The 15,793-nt window shown below is 35.8% G+C and overlaps 1 protein-coding gene across 5 annotated transcripts in view; it reads right to left on the reverse strand.

The window, feature by feature from the left end:
- Positions 1-15,793, reverse strand: part of fermt1 (FERM domain containing kindlin 1) — a 208,575-nt gene that overhangs the window by 185,014 nt on the left and 7,768 nt on the right. For 3 of the 5 annotated variants that reach the window (XM_073933689.1, XM_073933686.1, XM_073933687.1), the window contains exons 2-3: positions 13,624-13,690; positions 2,197-2,414 (exon numbers count right to left, since the gene is read on the reverse strand). The gene's annotated coding sequence lies outside the window, so the exon portion shown is untranslated. The remainder of the gene's footprint in view (positions 1-2,196; positions 2,415-13,623; positions 13,691-15,793) is intronic. The other 2 variants (XM_073933690.1, XM_073933688.1) reach the window with 1 other exon arrangement.

Consider the following 15,793-nt stretch of genomic DNA (forward strand, 5'->3'; position numbering starts at 1 on the left):
GATTACACACAATTCCTTCATGTTCATTTTCTTTTCAGCTTAATCGCTTTATTAATCTGGGGTCGCCCAGAAATGAACGGCCAAATTATCCAGCACGTTTTACACAGCGGATGCTGTTCCAGCCGGAACCCATCACCGGGAAACACCTATACACATTTTATTACACAAATACACTATGGCCAATATAGACTACCCAATTCACCTATAGCGCATGTCTTTGGACTTGTGGGGGAAACCAGAACACCCGAGAAAACCCATGCCAACACGGGGAGAACATGCAAACTCCACACAGAGATTCCAACTGACCCATCCGAGGTTCGAACCAGCGACCTTCTTGCTGTGAGGCGTTTGTGCTATTCACTGCGCCAACGCGTCACTTTCCATCATGTTGTCCCAACACAAGTTAATCAAGTTAACTTAATCCTGATTGAAAACCTGCTTCAGGGACTGGGAGTCGGATTTGTCCGGGGATTTTGAGTCAACTTTCCTTCACCTGCTTGGGGGTGGGCTAAAGCAGAATGCTCTATGCTTTGGTCACTACTAACTAAATCGAGTAAGAGCACATAGATACGTTTTGTTATAAAAAAAATTTGATATAAAATGTGTATCAAAAGCACCCAAATTTTGTTAACCTGCCTAAGCCATTTTATACCCATACAATCATATTCAATGTCAATGTTAATTTTATTTATATAGCACCATTAAACACAACCAAAGGTTGACCAAGGTGCTGAACAATAAATCACAAAGAACAAGTACAAAACCATAGCCAAAACAAACAATTTTCACAAATAGTTAATATAGGTAAAAACAACCAAATCTCACTAATAGTTATTATAGCTAAAAACAAACAATTCTCACTGATAAAACGCCAAATCAAAAAGGTAAGTTTTCAACCTAGATTTAAAAACAGACAGCGATGATATATATAGACCTAATACAGAGGGGCAGAGCATTCCACAAAGTAGGACCAGCTACTGCGAAAGCCCGGTCATGCCTGCATTTCAGCCTCGACTTTGGAATGTATAAAAGTCTCTGGTTTGATGACCGAAGAGACCGACCAGGCTGATGTTCAGTCAACAGGTCTGACAGGTAGGAAGGAGTTAAGCCATTTAGAGATTTTAAAACCAGGAGAAGAATTTTAAAAGTTACACGATAGTGCACAGGCAACCAGTGTAGAGAGCGCAGTACTGGTGTGATGTGGTCATATTCAAAACTGCACAATCCGGCAACACTGGCTACAGGCGTTATATTGCTCATATATATATATATATATATATATATATATATATATATATATATATATATATATATATATATATATATATATATATATACATATATATATATATACATATATATATATATACATATATATATATATATACATACATATATATATACATACATATATATATATACATATATATATATATATATACATACATATATATATATATATATATACATATATATATATATATATACATATATATATATATATATATACATATATATATATATATATATATATATATATATATATATATATATATATATATATATATATATATATATATATATATATATATATATATATATATATATAATCATTTAGACCAGTGGTCCCCAAACGTGTTTCTGGAGTGCCGGTGTCCTGCTGGTTTTAGCTCCAACCCTAATACAACACACCTGAACAAGTTAATTAAGATCTTACTAGGTATACTTTAAACATCCAGGCAGGTGTGTTGAGGCAAGTTGGAGCTAAACCCTGCAGGGACACCAGCCCTCCAGGACCGAGATTGGTGACCCCTGGTTTAGACTTTATCTTTCTTTCTTTCTCTTTCTTTGTTTGTTTGTTTGTTTGTTTGTTTGTTTGTTTGTTTGTTTCCTTCCTTCCTTCCTCTTTCTTTCTTTCTTTCTTTCAGGGGAATATGTTTTTTTTCACAGAGCTTTTGAGATATACCCACAAAAATGAATTCAATTTACAGCTAAATATCTTCATAGATAAATATCTTCATCTTCGATCTTTTCTTTAAGCTTCAAGTTAACATATTCAATTAAGTTGGACTAAGGTAAAATGGGCCAATGAGCCAGTACATATCTACGGTAAAGTCTGATTTACGATGCCGTGTCCCTTAAGTCCCCTAATTGTATAACTAAAATAAACCCGCTTCGGCCCATAAAATAACATACTTTACAGCAGCCCAGCAGTGTTTTCCATGGTAAAGTAGGTCAGGCGACAGGTGAGAGGGACTCTGTTTGTTTGCTGGCGGTCGGTGGCCATCTTTTCCACGTAATTAGATGACTTGTATTCCAGACGCGCAGCTGGCCGTCACAGAGGCTGCCTGTGTCTCATGTTGATGTGGACCTGCTGTATCTTCACCACCACCCAAAATGGGACTCAGAGCTTCCTGTGTTGAGAGAAAGAACTAGTCAGAAACATTACTACAAACTATCTGCATGAATGCAGAATTGTGTAATGTATTTTATTATTAGGATATTTTTTAGGATATTATCTCTTTTAATGGTTAGTTTTGTTTATGTATTTATCAAAGTTTCAATTGTTTGTTGTTGTTGTGTGTCTGAATATATGTATTATATAATCGTTTCACTATTTTATTTATTGTTTCTAAAGTATATCCAGTACTTGAATTTTGAACTGAACTGAACTTAATTGAGAGAGCAAGAGAAACATTACCACAAACCATCTGCAGGAATGTACATTTGTGTATTGTATTTTATTATTAAGATTTTTTTTTCTTTCATTATATCTTTTAAAAAATCATTTTAGCCTTTGTGTATGCATTTATCAAATTTCGAATTCTAGTGTGTGTGTGTGTGCAAGTATTATATAATCACTTTACGAATGTATTCATAGTTATGTATCAATTTTATTCATGGTATGTAATCTGCAATGCTTTGGAAATACTTTATAAGTCATGTCAATTAAGCTCTTTTGAATGGAATTGAATTGAGCGAGAGAGAGAGAGATTTTTAATTTTTAAAATCATTTTAATTTCAGCTATTCAGCACAATTAATTAACAAATTAACACATTGGTTTCATAAATTATTCACATATACTTAAAAATAAATTACAACTTTCTTTCTAAACAACTATCACTTATCTCACATAAACGCGTGCTTAAAATTGTGTGTTTGTGTGTATACAGTATATACATACATACATACATATATATATATATATATATATATATATATATATATATATATATATATATATATATACATATATATATATATATACATACACATACACATACATACACATACATACGTATATATATATATATATATATATATATATATATATATATATATATATATATATATATATATATACACACACATGTATACATACACACACACACATGTTTATATATATATATATATATATATATATATATATATATATATATATATATATATATATATATATATATATMTCATATATATATATATATAAATTGAAGAAACATTTAGCAACACTAGGCTCCAAATGTGTCTTATATTTTGTAGTTATTATTCCAGTATATACTTAAATTCTGTTTTTTTTATATAATTTATTCGTCTTTTATTTTACCAGCTTAGTACCACTGAGATACAAGATCTCTTCCAGGTTTAACCAAGTTAACTTTAAGACTTTTAAAGACATTTTTAATACCATAATGAGTGAAATTTTTGACTTATAAAGGGCTAAATGCAAATTATTTTTTTTAAATAAAAAAGATTTTCACTTGCCCTATCAAACTATTTACTTAATTATTATAATTAAATACATTTAATAGTACAATAATACTAATAATTTAATCATAGAAAATAGAGGTTAGGTATCCTTAGCAGTAAATAAATGGAGAACATTTAAGCAAATGTTACTGTAAGGAAAGTATTTAATATTCATTTTTAAATAAAATGTTAAAAGTTGGTTATACTTTATTTTGATGGTCCATTTGAGTATTAGTAGTCTACTTAATATGTGCCCTATATATACTTCTGGAGATCGCGAATTATGTAGCAAGAAGTACATATAGTTGCATTTCGTCTTTTAGAACGCTACGGGGTGGTTTGACACTTCTTTTTTTTGTGCTTACCAGTTGACCGCTTGACTCTGTTTGTACGGTTTTACCGCTGTTATCAGTTTGTCCAGTGGCTTGCAGCGTACATCAGTGGACATGATACAGAGCGGAGTTTACTGTGATGACGTGGTTCAAGTCCGATAAAGAACGATTCCAGAAAGCAGGTAAGACAAAAACAAAAGCCAAAAAATAAAATAAAATAAACAAGTAAATAAAAGGGTAGGCATGTGGAAAAATCTGAAAACAAGGTGAAATCAGGCGGCCACAAAAGCTTTTTTTTTTTTCTGGATTGCTTCTGAAAACACTGTCGGTTGGGTTTAGGGAAGTGGGAGGGCGCTGGTCAATCGGTGCTTTTTAAAACACTATCGGTTGGGTTTAGGAAAGGGGGTGAATGAGGGGATTGGTCGGCTGGTCAGTCAATCAATTGATCGGTCAGTCGACAGCGGCTTCTGGTAGATTCACGCGAGAACAGCATGTGCAAATGGCACTCAAGGAAGAAATTTAAGATCTCAAATAGCGTATACAGCAGCCTCTGGTGGATTCACAAAAACAAAAACGTAAAAATAAAAAAAAGTAGCTCCTGGGATGTATTTGGCACTCTCCAGAAATGTATATAGGGCTATGTAATCAGAATGAGCCTGGGTTTCAACAGAGGACAACACAATATATAAACATGAATCACACAATACATAAAACTGCTAAATTTTTAGATTAGATTAAATTTAACTTTACTGTCATTACACATGTACAAGGCAACAAAATGCAGTTTAAGTCTAACCAGATGTGCAATAGCAGCAAGTGCTGGATACAGGTATAAATTCTAAGAGCAATCAGAAAACTATGAGTAATACTTAGAAATGGATGAACAATGTAAAAAAATATCTTCTATATTTTGTGATTCACAAGTGTTTTCAGTTCATTTACGGTTGTGAATTGCATTATGGGACTTTAATCTCTGCTCTATTGACTTTTGATGTTGAAAATTCAACTCTACAGTTAAACATAGTGACTTATACAGTAGTTTGAAATAATATAATGTATAAGAACTAGTATATGGAGAAATAACATAACAGAAAGCGTACTGGTAGTTTCTGTAGTTCTAAACGTTCTAAGGTTTCTGTAATACAATATATCACTTCAAAATATTAAAAATATAAATAAAACTCCCTTTTTTGAACTACTCAATATTAAAAGTTGTTGGATGAAAAATCAAGGGGTAATAATACAATAATTCAAAAGAGGCTGAAATGCTAGATGCTAAAAATGTAGCTCTATATAAATTTGTGGAGATTACAAATTATGTAGCCAAAAGTACGTATGGCTGTATGACGTCGTTCCTTTACACGCTTACCAGCTTACTTCAGTATGGAGGACTTTTCCGCTGTTACCAATTTGTCCAGTGGCGACGGGGTTCAAGTCCAGTGAAAAAAAAGCAAACAAAAAAATAAACAAGTAAATAACAGGTTAAGTATGTGGGAAAATCTGTAAACAGGGTATAAAAAAAAATCTGACTGCCGCGAGGGCTTTTCTTTTTCTAGATAGCTTTTGAAAACACTGTCGGTTGGGTTTAGAGAAGTAGATGGGTACTGGTCGATTGGTGCTTTTAAAAACACTATTGGTTGGGTTCAGAGATGGGGGTTGGTGGGGGAATCCATCAATTGGTCAGTCAGTCAGTCAACAACGACCTCTAGAGGATTTATGAGAGAACAACAGGCACGAATGGCTTTCGCGAGAGATATCAGAGATCTCAAAAAGTGTACACAGCAGTCTCTGGTGGATTCGTGACAACAAAAATTGTAAAAAAATAAATAAATTAATTTAAAAAAATACACACCCTGTGATGTATTTGGCGCTCTCCAGAAATGTTTATAGGGGTACGTAATTAGAATAAGCCTGGGTTGCAATAAACAGAGAAAAATACAAATAATTCTGTAAAATAACAGAAAATGTACTGGCGGTTTATTTAGTGTCATTTACAACAGCAACCCAGACAATATATCACTTTAAATTATTAAAAATGTTAATAACAGTGACTTTTTTCAACTTTTTAACATTAAAATATCAAAGTCCCATAACCCAATTCAAAAGCAAAAATAAGTGAAAAAATGTAAAAATAAACATGATCCACAAATCAAGGAAAGATATTTTTACAGTATACTTTGAGCAAAATATACAAGTTGTATTAACTATAGTCCGAGATTTACAGTGTGCTTTTCGGAGAAGCTAGAAAGAGAGAGAGCGTGCTGTAAATCTGGAAAAGTTGAGGAAAGTTTGGGAAACACCTCAGTTGACGCCCTACGAGGTTGATTCACACAGCTGTGTCATAAACGCAGCATGAAAAGCGTCACGCCACTTCGTGTCACCTCTCGACATGTGCGTGCACTAAACACAGCTCGGCTGGAATCGCATCAACGCATATCGTCTACGAACTTTTCGTAAACCACGTCTGAGGCTATTTCCTTTACGCATGTGATGTTTATACACCCTGCTTTTTGTGTGCGAGTTGCTCAATTATATCTGAGGAAATGAAAAAACACACAGACACACACATCTGCAATTCAACAGGTGCGTCTTGGCACCCGGCATGTTCCACGTCTGGAAAACATCTGCATTGGTGGTCTTTTTCGTCCTGCTTTTTTCTTCCTCTCTCTAGGGTCTAAGTGAAGGGAAGGCTGATTGTAAATACGGTGAGGAGCTCAGAGCCAGAGAAACAGCCGTATATTTTGGGAGAAGAGAGGCTGGCTTTTACCAGAGCATATTTTTAATCGCACAACGCCAGCATAGGATAGGCCGGAGTTGCACAGCTGCTCCTCTAATTTGTTTAAGGATGTACAAATAGACCGTCCCACATGAGCCAAAAAAAGTGAGAGGAGGTTTTGCTCAACGTTGCACTTTTTTTTTTTTTGTCTGACCATAAACTCAAAAAAATGATCTTTGTTGCATGCTCTACTTATTTAAAATGAGCTAAAACAACACAATTCTTAATTTTTGGGGGACAACTTCATTGTTTTATGTTTAATCAAATTAAATTTGTAAAAACAAAACAGTGTTGTATTAGTTTATATTAGTTAATGCATTTACTGATGTGAACAGACAATGAACAATACATTTATTACAGTATTTGTTCATTCATTCATTTTCTGCCTTTTTTCCGGGGCCAGGTCGCGGGGGCAGCAGTCTTAGGAGAGAACCCCAGACTTCCCTCTCCCAGACACTTCCTCCAGCTCCTCCGGGGGGATCCTGAGGCATTCCCAGGCCAGCCGAGAGACATAGCCCCTCCAGCGAGTCCTAAGTCTTCCCCAAGGCCTCCTACCGGTGGGACATGCCTGGAACACCTCCCTAGGTAGGCGTTCAGGAGGCATCCGAAACAGATGTCCGAGCCACCTCAGCTGACTTCTCTCGATGTGAAGGAGCAGCGGTTCTACTCCGAGCTCCTCCCGAGTGTCAGAGCTCCTCACCCTATCCATTAGAGTGTGCCCTGCCACCCTTAAACTACTTAAACTCCTCTACCTGGGGTAAGGACTCTTCTCAGTCCTGCCGGATTCCAACATGCACTGAAAACAAGTCTGACTTATTGCCGGCAATGCGAACCAGACTCCTATTCTGTTCATACAGGGACGAGACAGCACTTAACAGAGCGCCTCTGACCCCATACTCCCCGAGCACCCTCCACAGCGGTTGAATGCCTTCTCCAAGTCTACAAAACACATGTGGACTGGTTGGGCATACTCCCATAAACCCTCGAGCACCCTGGTAAGGGTCTAGAGCTGGTCCAGTGTACCACGGCCCAGATGAAAACCGCATTGTTCCTCCTGAATCCAAGGTACAGTATTTGTTCATATAAGTCAACGTTACACTCAAAATAAATAACTTTTGCTGCATGTTTAAACAACTTATTTAAAATGAGTTGAAACAACACAATTCCAAAATTTTACTTGGGGACAACCTATTTGTTTTTTGTTGAATCCACTTAAATTTGTAAAGAAAAAGAAAAAAGATTAAATTAACTTAATAGATTTGTGTTGGGACAACATGAAGTAATTGTGTGGAACCCTGCATTTGTCATGGTGTAATTAATGGAAATACACTTCTTCATTGTTAGTTCATGTTAACTTCTATTGTGTTAACTTATGTTAACAACAGTGTTGTGGGTAATGCATTACAAGTAACGCAATGCATTATCTTTACAAAATTAAGTAATAATATTTAAAGTTACTTTTCAAAAAAATGTAATGCGAGTTACTTTTTAATTTAGTTATTAATTTGCTTTTAAAACTAAATTGCTGAATGAAAATGAAAGTTGCCTTGTTAAATCTTGCACACAATGAGAGAATGCAGGAACAGACTGAAGGGAAGATGACAGAGCCTTACATTTCTGCGATGGAAAACTCATTATTTTGAACACATAGAATAATAGGACAAGAGGATTGTCTGAATGGACAGTGAATTTACTTTTTAATAAGAAAAAAACTTTTTGCATTGCTTTAAACTTTCGTTAATCTGTATATACGGCATGTAGAGCTCTGGGGTCAGGAAGTTCTCTGAAAATAAATTTATCCTACATTAATTTTTCATGTGTTTTTTTTAAAGGTAAATGAAGGTTGTTCCGTGTATTGTTTATTGCAGAACTCTGTTTTAAAAAAGAAAGAAAAAAATCCCTGCAAGTTCTGAAAGAGATCAAGCTTCAACCACGTCAGAAAAAGTTATGCAAAAGTAACTTAAAAGTACCGTAACGCATTACTTACCATGAAAAATAACTAAGTAACGCAACTAGTTTTTTGGGGAGTAACTCAATATTGTAAGGCATTACTTTTCCCAACACTGGTTAACAAGCATGAATTTGTTAATATTGAAAAGCATGAATTTGATTAATAAATGCTGTAGAAGTAATGTTCATACTAAGTTCCGGCACCTAGTCTGCAGCTCTGCACAAGACGTTTGGCCCTAGGAGAAATGGTCATGCCCAACTGAGCCTGGTTTCTCTCAAGGTTTTCTTATCCTTTACTTTTGCTAATTGGTGAAGCCGCTGTCGCCACTGGCTTCGGGATCTGTAGAGCTGCGCATCGATGGATTTGCTCTTCAGTGTTTGAACTCTCAGCAGTGAATAGTAAACCACACTGAACTGAACTAAACTGAACTGGACTTAAACTCTGAAAACTGAACTGACACTGTTTCAACTCACAATAATATTCAATATGAAGCTGCTTTCACACAATCTACATTGTAAAAGAGCTATAGAAATAAAGAGGATTTGAAATGAATCAGTTCGTGTTAGTAAATACATTAATGTTAACGAATGAAACTTTATTATAAAGTGTGACCTTTACCTCTGGTAAGCTGAATTACCTTTATTTTGCTCTGACACAAATCGATGGTGTGGAACCCAGCATTTTTTAGTTTAATAGCAAAAAAAAAAGATGGATTGGTCATTTTGAGTATTTTAAGACACGTTTCCATCAGATTTGGCTGAAATCAGTGGTTAATCCATTAATCCACAATTGGTAAATAACTAAATGAAACATAACACTCAGATTTGGGAGACCTTGCATGTTTTGAAGTGCACAAAAAGGATTGTCTCTATTTCAGCAGATCTTTGGAAGAATTTCAGAGGTCCTGCTGAATGATTCAAGTCATGGAAAAGATATTTTTAACAAAGCTGTTCTATGTTCCTTATTCTGGGAAGGATTAGAGGACAAATCTGATTTGGCCCTACCTAAGAACAGTGGCTATGATACTTTATGAATAGCAGAATTTAACCATGTAACAGATTATTGTAGCTGATTGAAACTATAACCATGAAAAAAAAAAACATTTTATTTTTAATTACTTATTAAAACAGATGATAATTGAATATATATATATATATATATATATATATATATATATATATATATATATATATATATATATATATATATATATATATAATTACTGTACTCAAATGGCCTCCACAGTCACCAGATCTCAATCTGATAGAGCACCTTTGGGATGTGTGAAAGAGGAGATTCGCATCATGGATGTGCAGCTGACAAATCTGCATCACATCTGTGTAATGCTATCATGTCAATATGGACCAAAATCTCTGAGGATTATTTCTAGTACCTTGTTAAATCTATACCACAAAGGATCACGGCAGTTCTGAAGGCAAAGGTGGGTCCAACTAGGTACTAGTAAGGTACCTAATAAAGTGGCCAGTAGGTGTATATTAATATTGTTATTTGCTGTTGCAGTCTTGGCCTAGTCACTCTGTAATTCCCATTCCCAAATCGGTCTTATTTTATATTGGAAGTAGCTTTAAAACACACAGCATTTGAGCTTAATAAAGCATCAACTTCTACAGCTCCATTCACAGACACGATGCATCCCAATACCTGCCCACACCGCAGCTGATGTCCGAGAATTATTGCTTTTGGAAACTTAAACCCAGTAGGAGAGCTCTCATACACATAATTACACTCGTTTTAAAAGCAGATTATAGGATTGACGCGTAAATACGAGGTTGCCTGTGACGTCTGTCAAAGCCAGTGTCCGAGTAAAGTTAGAAACGCGAAATGTAAACGAATCACCGAATGGAAAAAGTCAAAGTGGAAACTCTAAACATTTGCTCTTCAGAAGTCGGAAAACAGGTGCAAACAAGCTTCCCTTTAATCGGACTCTCATCGCTGGGCCAAACAGAGCTCTCTTTTCTTTTCAGCGCTGTCTAACAGAGGGGTATCCCTCGCTCAGGACGCCTCCGTTGCATAAAACAAAAAGACAGACCGAGGAAACTATGAGTGTTAGCAAAGGGAAAATGAGGAGAAAGGAAAGAACAAGACATACAAACAATGTCAGCACCGCACAAAACAATCTTCCTGCTTACTACTTTGGTCTTGGTTTTCAGTACAAACAGCTGAACTGAATTTTAAATCGAGATGAATTTACTTTAAGCTTTTAACAAATTAGGTCTTGTTTTTTTAAACAAATTGATCAAAGTTTAAGACTCAAAACCTTTATTTTTATTCAGTTGAACACAAAAGAAGATATTTTTTTAATTAATGTTGAAAACCAGTAACCATTGACTGAAAGTTAATGGTTGCCGGTTTCCAGATTTCTTTTAAAATATCTTTTAGGTTCATCAGGAAAAAAAGGACATTAAATACACTCAAAAAATGGCATTTGCTGTTTGTTTTCTTATTTAAAATGAGCTTAAACAACACAATTATTGTGCTTTTTAGGGGGACATTTTAACTATTTTGTGTTCAAACCACTTAAATCTGTAAAAACTGTTGGGTTAGCTTAGGGTTAGGTAAGTAAAAGTGAGTTTCACCTGCATTAATTCCACCCTCACTAGAAAATTCAATCTGATTGGCCTTGACCTGTACAGCGCTCAGCATATATAAGTGCACCCCTCACAAATCGATCTTTTAAATTCATATTTAATAGGAAGCTATACAAATCTGGAGCTACTCTAACAAAATAACTTACTATAACGGTCCAAAAACTAGTACACCCAAATTTATGTTATAGAAAAACAATGAATGAATGAATTAAAAAAAAATAGGAAAAATCAAGAGAAGCAAAAATAAATAAAAAAATAAATAAATTTAGTTGAAATTTTGTAGGTTTTATTGATATTTTTTGCAATATTTAGCTTGAATTAAATTGTATAATCTTTTCATTTCTAAACATGTTTGGTGACAAAAATATTATTTTAATAAATGTACCTGTGTTATTCGTATGCACCAAAATATTGCCAATATTCACTAAGAAATGGGTACAAATATTAATTTTCAAAATGGGGTGTACTCAATAGGCTGAGCACTGTACAAGGCTGTATGGGTACTTAATTCCTTCATGTTGTTCAAACACACATCGATAGTGGACCCGGCGTTAGATCAGTTTTCCTGAGCATTTGGCTGATTTACTAATACGCAGAATCAATAGAAAACAAATGGCTGATACAATTTCATGAATATGCTAATTAGTCCATGACATCATCAGGTCGCATTTAGTGACATTTCATGCAGCCAAATTCTCAGGAAAAACTGATTTTATTTATTAGTAAGCTAGTAAAGTTTATTTATAAAACACATTTAACTGACCAAAGTGCTAAACAAAATAACACACACACTGTGTATTATTACTTTTATTGTATATATTTTAATAAATTTTTCTTTTTTACTAAACCTAAAAGAAGGCATTTAAGAAGATAATCTAAACTCAAAACAAGTTACAATTAGTTCTAAATTCAGCAGCTAGAATTCAGGACCCGTGCAAGAAAGCACAACCCCTATTTTGAAAAATCTGCACTGGCTTTGTGTAAGTTTTCAAATAGATTTTAAAAACCTCATGTTTGCGTCCAAGGCCTTGAATGGTCTTGCACCATAATATTTATCTGATATTTTAATCCCATACACTCTAAATTCCTTCTGAAATATTCTTCTAAAATTAGCATTTTTATCAAGCTGCTGTGTGTAGGTTCAGTCATTTCACTTTTATGGCAAAGATTAAGTTCTTTTCATGGTCTTCAAAGTGAAATAGCTCAACATAAACAAAGGAAGCAAAATTTTTCTATGGAAATTTAGGACCACACAGTTTTTTTTTTTTTTTTGCACAGGTTTTCACATATGAACTCATATCTTTTGTGTTTAGCAGAAGAAAGAAACTCAAGCTCAAACTCAAAATTCAGAACCACTTATGCGTGAGTAAATAGTCAGTTTTCTTCTTTGGGGTGAACTATCTCTTTAATATTTGCCATAAAAGTGAAATTACTGAACCTACACACAGAAGCTTGATGATAATGCTAATTTAGATGAAAGATTTCATACGGAATTTAGAGGCTTTTGCATCTGAACTCTTAAAGTAGGAAAAACAAAAACAAACAGAAGTCATGGTTACAAATTTTCAGCTTCAAAAATAAAACAGAAGAAAGTCAAACAGGATTGAAGCAAGTGAAGGGAGAGTAAATGATGCCGAAAAGTTAATTTGTGGGTGAACTATCCCTTTAACCGCTTTTCCCTGAAGGCGCTTGGCAACACTGGTCATAATAAGGCTTTAAAACACGTCTTCTCTGGTAAACATGACGTACAGAGCACAGAGTAGCCTAAATCTCTCCAAGTTCTGTCGCCTCTGGAACGATTTGCGCTGGAAATCCCCCTGAAGGGTCTGGGTCTTCTTGAACATATATACGTGTACGTGCTGGAGCAGGGGGTTTCCCTAAACGACATGCTTCAAACACTAAACTAGGTGCTAATGAACTAGGTCCTGACAAAGTTTACTTTCCTGGGTTGAAGCCCGACGTACAATGCTCCCATTCAGCGGCTCTCAACCGTGGAAAGTATCTGTAAGGTAATCCCGAAAGAGTTTTTTTGCGAGACCTTTTCAAAATTTTCAATATGTTTCTCCGCCTGCTATGCGCTGCCAACGATAACACTAATATGCTTCAGCTGATACCAGCGATCGACGCGGAAATTTGCATGAGGCAAAATGACATCCTTTCAGGAGTCTCTGGCATGAACGTCTAGACTTTTCTGCCTTATTACTCACCTGGTGCTCTAACAGCCTAAATATCCCGTTCTGCAGCGCTGCCAGGGCTCCTCACTGGGCACGAGGCCTGAAACAGAACCAAGCAGCCTTTTAGTGGACCTAAATGCACTGGGCCTTATTACAGGTGCAGCTAAATGTGAATGGCAAGACTGTTTGGCTAAAGGATTGTAGATGTTTGACGTTGCTTGTTGTTTATTTTCGCTGTTTGTGCATGTAATGAGATTTCAGACTATCGGGATGATGTCTGGTTTTGCTGGACTTGCCAATAACTACACTCTTAGACAGAACAGCAATGTCTGTCTGACAAAATGGCAACAAATCAAGGTTATTAGTGGTTAACTAAGAATTTTTTTTTAGGATTTTAGGATTCAAATTTTTTTTCTTCAATAATTTAACAGTGCCATCAGTTTACACATTTTTACAGCCTTTTAACACCCCCTTCCCCTCTCCTTCCCAAAAGCGCAGTTACAGTAATTAGATGTTGCTATCATAAATCCAGCAAATACAGATAATGTAAACTCGATAAATAATACATTAAAGCTGCAAGCAGCGATGAAAGGGACATTGCACCCGGGCTTATCGCCGCCTGGTGGCCTTACAGGGGTGTCCAAGCTCGGTCCTGGAGCGCCGGTGTCCTGCATAGTTTAGTTCCAACTCCAATTAAACACAACCAAACCAGCTAATCAAACTCTTTTTAGGTATACTAGAAACTTCTAGGCAGGTGTGTTGAAGGAAGTTAGAGCTAAACTATGCAGGACACTGGCCCTCCAGGACCAAGTTTGGACACCCCTGTGTTAGGATGACAGAGAACAATGGACAATAATAAAGTTGATAAACATAAAAAAACAGACAATAGCCCCTTTCACACAGTGATTCCGGTAAATATCTGGAAAATTTCCGGAAAGACTTTACCGGTATTTTCAAAAAAGCGCTGTTCACACAGGCGAGGACGTTACGGAAATTTTCCGGAAAAGAGCATTCACACATCCATTCCAAAATACCGGTAAATTCTGACATCATTAACCACAAATGAGCTTTAAATGGCTGCGCTTGTATTTGTAAACATTTTACTAAATTACAAACTCTGTGGATGATCAATATTGTGAATATGTGCGTGTGCAGGCACTCACAGGCTGTTTCACAGGCACACGCCAAGCTTGAAGGTAAACAAACAACGGCTTATCATAAGCATCTCATCGATGATTATTTACACAGTTGGCATTAAGAAGAACATATAAACGTGATCTGACTAACTTCTAGCAGCTAAATGTGTCTGGAAAAATATTCAAAAGCTTTTATCCTAACAAACCGCGCGGACGTAAATGCGTCTGACTGTTGTGATTGGCTAAAGCAGACGTCTCACGTCAGCACGTTCTAGACGTGCACGCGCTTATTACGGGAATCTTCCTTCTGCATTCACACAGCGCAGCATTCCGGCAAATTACCGGTAATGTTACAACTTCTCTTTCCGGAAAATAGCCAGAACGATTTTACTGGTATTTTCAAAAAGGACCTGTTCACACATACAACCTTTCAATTTTCCGGAAAGGTCTGTATGTGTGAAAGGGGCTAATGTTAGATTTCGTGTCGTTCATACTTCTGTCAGCAGGTGGCGCTATGACTGAGTGGATTTTCACATGTAAATGTCTTCAGTATAGTACTATAATCAAAGTTGTGGTATTTGGGGCAGACTGGACATAGTAAGCCTGAGCTAAAACAGCTCGCTTTACCATGGCGAAACACAGAGTTTTATTGTCAGGCCACCATGGACACGCCTTTAGACAAAAACTTTAGTTTACACAAAATATAATCCCTAGAGCTTTCAGGTAACACATCCCAAATTTGGTGCTGATATGATCAGATTTTTAGGAGGTGTTTGTTAGACTGTAAAATAAGTCATTTTCTGTTGCCAATACGTGGCTATGATTGTAACTGGATATTGGCATGGAAACGTGTTCAGGTCAAACGTGTGGATTTTGATTTTCAGATCAGACAATGCATGCCTAGACATTTTTAAAATGAACCGCCAACTATTCCAGCAAATGTTTTAGACATACGTTTGCCCTTCCAGCTGCAACCCAGTACAGGGGAAACACCAATACACACTCATTTATACACACACTCATACACAGGGCCATAGAGGCGACCTAGGCAGCTGCCTAGGGCGGCA

This window comes from Danio rerio, chromosome 20 (genome assembly GCF_049306965.1).
Source record: "Danio rerio strain Tuebingen ecotype United States chromosome 20, GRCz12tu, whole genome shotgun sequence".
Taxonomy (NCBI): Eukaryota; Metazoa; Chordata; class Actinopteri; order Cypriniformes; family Danionidae; genus Danio; species Danio rerio.